The sequence below is a fragment of the Callospermophilus lateralis genome, chromosome X, assembly GCF_048772815.1.
Source record: "Callospermophilus lateralis isolate mCalLat2 chromosome X, mCalLat2.hap1, whole genome shotgun sequence".
NCBI lineage: Eukaryota > Metazoa > Chordata > Mammalia > Rodentia > Sciuridae > Callospermophilus > Callospermophilus lateralis.
This window is the reverse complement of record NC_135325.1, coordinates 42,179,800-42,186,156: the sequence shown is the minus strand read 5'-3', so window position 1 is coordinate 42,186,156 and position 6,357 is coordinate 42,179,800.

Genomic DNA, 6,357 nt, shown 5'->3' with positions numbered 1-6,357 from the left:
TGGAGTATAGTCAAAATAGGAAAAAGATGAATCCTGCACAGTATCATAGAAATTTGAAAACAAAACTATCTCTAACTCTAACACTAGATCTAAACCTAGTACTAACACTAATCTTAAACTGTTTAATGTCCCTTTGATCCTAGAAGTCCCTCAATTGTGGAGCCAAGTTGGGCAGGCTAACAATTGAGGCTTTCACAGTATCAAGGAAATCTGACCAAATAATTGGGGGAGGTAGTTCAGCACATGCATATTTCCATTTTCTCCTAAAGTGCTCTCACATAAAGTTGATTTGCATGATTCTGCTTAGGGCTACTTTCACAAAGAATAAACCAGAGAAAGCCCATAGAGAATTTATTGAGTGTGTGAAGTTTAAAGTAGCAAGAACCAACCGTGTTTGATTTCCAGTTCCATTTCCATTTACCCACATAAGTCAAAATAAAGTGAAAACTTAAAATACCAACTGTCCCAGACAGCTAACCATTGTCACAAGAGGCCCAAACCTAGCAAATATAATAAGGCTATGTAAAAGCTGAATCCTGCCCAGTATGAAAGAAATTTGAACAAAACTAAATCTAACAAAACACTAGCTGTAAACCTAGCCCTAACCTAATACTAAACCTAACCTCACCTGTTTAGAGAACCATTGATCATAGTAGTCCCCAAATAAAAGAGCCTAGTGGGGCAAGCTAACAGATAAATTCTGCACAGTATCAAAGAAATCTGACCAAGTAATTGAGGAGGTATTTCGGTATATTCATATTTCCCTGTTTTCTCCTAATGTTCTCTTGTTTAAATTATATTTCATGCTGCAGTTTATGGTACTTTCACAAGGAACAAATAAGAGAGTGCCCACAGAGAGCTGATTGAGTGTGTGAAGTTTCAAGCAGTTAGTACTAACCCTGTTTGATTTCCAGCTTCATTGGCATTCACACCTATAGGCCATAATGAAGTGACACCTAAAAATTCAAACTGTTCCTGACAGTGTACCTTTGAACTTAAAGGCCCCAAATTGGGGATCCTATAAAGGCTAGGTAAAGGATGAATCCTGTACAGTATCAAAGTATTTTGACAAAAAATTGTTGAAGATTGTTCCTAAAGCACTCACAGATGAAGCTATTTCTTTCTATTTCAGCATAGGGCTACTTCCACAAGAAACAAACCAGAAAGTACACACTGAGAACTGATAGAGTGTGTGAAGTTTCAAGCAAACTTTCAAAACAACTCTGTTTGATTTCAAGCTCTATTTCCATTGACCCATACAGGTCAAAATGAAGTGAAAACTTAAAATACAAACTGTTCCTGAGAGGGAACCACTGAACCCAGAAGGCCCAACCCTGGGGAGAATAGTAAGGCTAGGGAAAAGATGAATCCAGCCCAGTATCAAAGGAATGTGAACAAAAATAACTCTAACACTAGGTCTAAACCTAACCCTAACCCTAACCATAACCCTAACACTTACCTGTATAGAAAACCATTGAGCCTAGATGTCCCAAACTTGGTGAACCTAGTGGGAAAAGTTAAAGATGAATACTTCTCAGTATCAATGAAATTTGATCAAATCATTGGGAGACTTATTTCAATACATATATATTTCTCTGTTTTCTCCTTAAGGGCTCAGATACAGTTGCTTTTGCATGCTTTAGCTTTGGCCTACCTTCAGAAGAAAGAAAGCAGAGAGTGCCCACTGAGAACTGATTTGTGAAGTTTCAAAAAACTGCCAACCCTGTTTGATTTCCAGCTCAACTTTCATTCACATCAATAAGCCATAATGAAGGAAAATCTTAAAATACAAACTGTTTCTGACAGTGAACCATTGAACCGAGAAGGCCCAAACCTCTGGAGTACAGTAAGGCTAAGTAAAAGATGAATCTTGCCCAATGTCATAGATTTTGAAGAAAACTAGGGCCACACTGGAGCTCTCTGTGCAGTTGGAAGACTCTGCTGTGTGGTTGCTCTCAGCTCAGTTGGAAGTTGGAAGTCTCGGCCAAGCATGAGCTCTCTGCACAGACGGAAGTCTTGGCTGTGCATGTGCTCTCAACTCATATGGAAGTCTCAGCGACGTGTGAGCTCTTGGTGCAGACGGTAGTCTTGGCTGCGGGTTTGGTCTCGGCTCAGAGGGACATCGCCGTCATGCAGGTGCTTTTGGTGCAGAGGATAGGTAGCAGAGAACACATAGCCTTTGCTTGTGAGTCACCAGACCAAGCTCTGGACACGGCCAAAGGTCACCACAGAACCATCCATCTCACCAAACACCCTACACAGGTAACAGATGTAATCCATCTTGGAAAACCTTACTCACCATCTATCGGTGGCCGTGGCTACCAGCTCAGTTCTACGGCTGCTCATGTACCCAGTTTCCGACTCCCCTACCTCCAGCTGTGATAACTCAAGATTTTTCTCACAAGCTTTTTTTTGGGGGGGAGCGTATCTATCAATGCAGAACAGAAACTGTACAGGTACCTGGTTTCCAACTAAGAGACTAAGAGTAGGGAGGCTCAAGGTAGAAACTCAAGCCCTCTCAAACTGGCTACCTCCACCACCCTTAGCACAGAGACTCAAGCTAGGAATAGACAACTACACCTACTGGAAGAAAACAGAGTTCTGAGTGACTTTTCTATTCTCGTTCTTATCATCTATTCTCCTCTACCCTTCCCCCTATGGCCCTCACAATCTCAACATACGTGAAACCAAGAACTTTGCATAAAACTGGAATTTAAGTACTGAATCACCAGAATAGTATAATATAGAGGAATTGCATAAGCACACTTCACCCTCCCCTTATTTTCTCTTATTTTTATTCTCCCACTCTTTCTTTCTTTCCTTGTTATTTTTTTCTTCTTTTTCTTCCTCCCTCTATCTCACTTTCAACCTCCTAACTTTTACTATTTATACATAGGTTAGTTTTATGAATACAGATAAGGAATTTGAATTTATACATTCTTCCATAAATTACCCCTGTCTATTCATTACAGTTCTCCTCAAATTTGCTAAGATAGACTAATCTAATACCCTCACTCCTTTCCCCCTTAACATAGCATCCTACACCTGACCATCAGTTCTCTATATACCACCAGAAATTGTATGCCTTTTATGAAACTAATGACTATATTCTAAATAATAATTGAAGCCAACTTCTGTAGACATAGAATCTAAATACAAATGTATTTATAATGGTTAGGCTTAGGTTAGGGTTAGATTTAGAGTTAGTATTTGATCTATGGTTAGGTCTAGGACTAAGGATAGGGCAAGGGTTAGGGTTATGGTAAGGGATAGGGTTAGAACTAGTGATAGGCTAGTGTGAGAGTTAGAGTTAGTCATAGGGCTAGGGCTATGGTTATGTTTAGTAATAGGGGTAAATTAGGTCTAGGGTTAGTGTTAGGATTAGACCTCAGGTTAGGGTTAGAGTTAGGGTTACATGTAGGGTAAGGGAGTGGGTTATAGCTAAGTTGAGGGCTAGGGTGAGGGTTAGTATTAGGGTTAGGGCTAATGTTAGGGTTAGGCTTATGATTAAGGATAGAATTAGGGCTAGAATGAAGGCTAGTGTTTGTGTTAGGGTTAGGGCTAGTATTAGGGCTAGGGCTAATGCCAGGTCTAGGGTTACAGTTAGGGATAGATTTAGTGTTAGGTTTATGGCTTGGTCCAGTGTAAGGTTTAGGTTTAGGGTAAGGGTCAGGTTTAGAGCTAGGGTTATTATTAGGGTCAGGTTCAAGGTTAGGGTTTGGTTTAGGTTAGAGGTAAGGTTTAGGACTCGAAATAGCATTAGGTTTAGGGTTAGCGTTAATGTTAGGTTTAGGGTTTAGATGTGGTTTAGTGTAATGGATAGGAAAGGTTAGGCCTAATGTTTAGCATAAGGGTTAGGGTTATCATTAGGGTAATGGATATGGTTAGACCTAAGATTAGGGCTAGGAATATTCATAGGCTTTTGTTTGGGTTAGGGTTACGTTTAAGTTTAGGGTTAAAGCTAGGTTTAGGACTTGGATTGAGGCTAGGTTTTGGATTAGGTAAGGGCTAGGGTTAAGGCTACAGGTAATGTATGAAGTAAGGTTATGATTAGCACCAGATATAGGGTTAGGGTTAGGGCTAGGTCTAGTGTTAGGATTAGGTTGATGGTTATGACAATATTGAGCTAGAGTTAGTGTTAGGGTCAGAGTCAGTGTCCAGATTACTTTTCAGGTTAGATTTAGGACTAGAATTAGATGTAGGTGTAGGGCTAGGTGTAAGGTTAGGGTTTGATTTAGGTTAAGGGTTAGGGTTGGGGCTATGCCTCGGTTTTGTTTTAGGGCTAGGGGTAGGGTTAGGGCTAGTTTCAGGATTAGTGTTTGGGTTAGGGCAAGTGTTAGTGTGAGCTTTGGGCTTAGGTTTAGGGTTAGATTCATATTTAGGTTTAGATCTAGGGTTTGAGCTAGGGCTAAGGATAGGGCTAGGGTTAGGGCTAAGTTTAGGGCTAGTTTTAGAGTGATGGTAAGTGATTGGGTTAGAACTCAGTGTAGGGCTAGGGCAAGAGTTAGATTTAGTCTTAGGGCAAGGGTTAGTGTTAGGGTTATGCCTGGGTTAGGGCTAGGGTTAGTGTTAGGTTTAGGGTTAGGGTTAGGTTTAGGGTAAGGGTTGGAATTATAGCTAGTTTTATGACTATGGTGAGGGCTAGAATTAGGGTTCAGGTTAGGTTTATGATTAAGGTGAAGTTTGGCTAGCATGTGGGCTAAGTTTTGTGTTAGGGTTAGGTCTAGGATTAGAGCTAGGGCAAAAGTCAGGTCTAGGGTCACAGTTAGGGATAGTTTAGGGTTAGGTTTATAGCTAGGTCTATTTGAAGGGTTAGGATTATGGTTAGGGTCAAGTTTAGAGATAGGAGTATTATTAGGTTTATGGTCAGCTTTAGGGTTTTTGTTAGGTTAAGGTTTAGGTTTAGGGCTCAAATGAGCATTATTGTTAAGGATAGGGTAATGATAGTTTTAGGTTTAGGGTTCATATTAAGTGTAGGGTAAAGGATAGGGTTAGGGTTAGGGATAGAATTAGGGTTTGGCCTAGAGGTAGCATAAGGGTTAGGGTTATAATTAGAGTCATGGATAGGTTAGAACTAGGGTTAGGGCTAGGGTTATGCTAAGTATTAGGTCTAGGTTTAGGCTTAGGGTTAGGGTTAGGGTTATGATTAGGATTAGGATTAGCCTTAGGGTTAAAGCTAGGGTTGGCCTTGGATTAGGGCTATGTTTTTCGGTAGGTTAGGGCTACAGCTAATGTAAGAACTTGTTATGATTCAGGCTAGTTTTAGGGTTAATGTTAGGGCTAGGTATAGTTTTAGGGTTAGGTTTAGGGTTGGGATGGTGTTTAGAGCTAGGGTTACTGTTAATGTCAGAGTAAGTGTTCAGATTAGGGTTATGGTTAGAATTAAAGCCAGAATTAGGTCTAGGGCAAGAGTTATTGTTTGCCTTAGGCTAAGTGTTATTGTTAGGGCTATGTCTATGTTTTTCATTAGGTCTAGGTTTCGAGTTATGGCTAGATTTAGGATTAGGTTTAGGTCTAGGAATAGTGTTAGGGTTAGGTTTAGGTATAAGATTACAGGAAGGGCTTCTGTCAGGGTTCAGTTTAGGGTTAGGTTCAGGTTTGGACCTATCATTAGTGTTAGGGTCAGAATAAGGGTCAGGGTTAGGGTTAAGTTTTGGGTTATGGATAGAGGTAGAATGGATGCTAGGGTTAGGACTATTAGTATGGTTAGTTTTTGGGTTAGGTAAAGGATTAGGTTTAGCATTAGGGTTAGGTTTTGGGTTATGGATAGAGGTAGAATGGGTGCTAGGGTTAGGACTATTAATATGGTTAGTTTTGGGGTTAGGTTAAGGATTAGGTTTAGCATTAGGGTTAGGGTTTGGCTTACCATAAGGAATAGGGTTAGAGCTAGGGTTAGGGCTTGGATTAGGGCAAGGGTTAGGGTAAAAGCTAGGTTTAGGGCTCGGATTAGGGCTAGTTTTGTGTTAGGTTTAGGGCTAGGGTTAGAGCAATGGCTAATGTAAGAACTAGGGTTAAAATTAGGGTTCATTTTAGGGTTAGGGTTAGGGGTAGGTGTCGTTTAAGTGGTAGGTTTAAGATTAGGGTAATTTTTAGAGCTAGGATTGTTAGGATTGAGTATGTATCAGAGTTTGTTTTAGTGTTAGGGTTAGGACTCAAATAAGAGCTAGGGTTACTGTTAGGGTTAGTTTTAAGATGAGGGTGGTGTTTAGAGCTAGGGTGACTATTAGGATATGAGTTAGGGTCAGAGTTAGTTTTAAGGTTAGGGTTATGATATAAATTAGGGCTAGGGTTACTGTTAGGGTTTTGCTTAAGTTTAGCATGGTGTTTAGAGCTAGGGTGACTGTTAGGATATGAGTA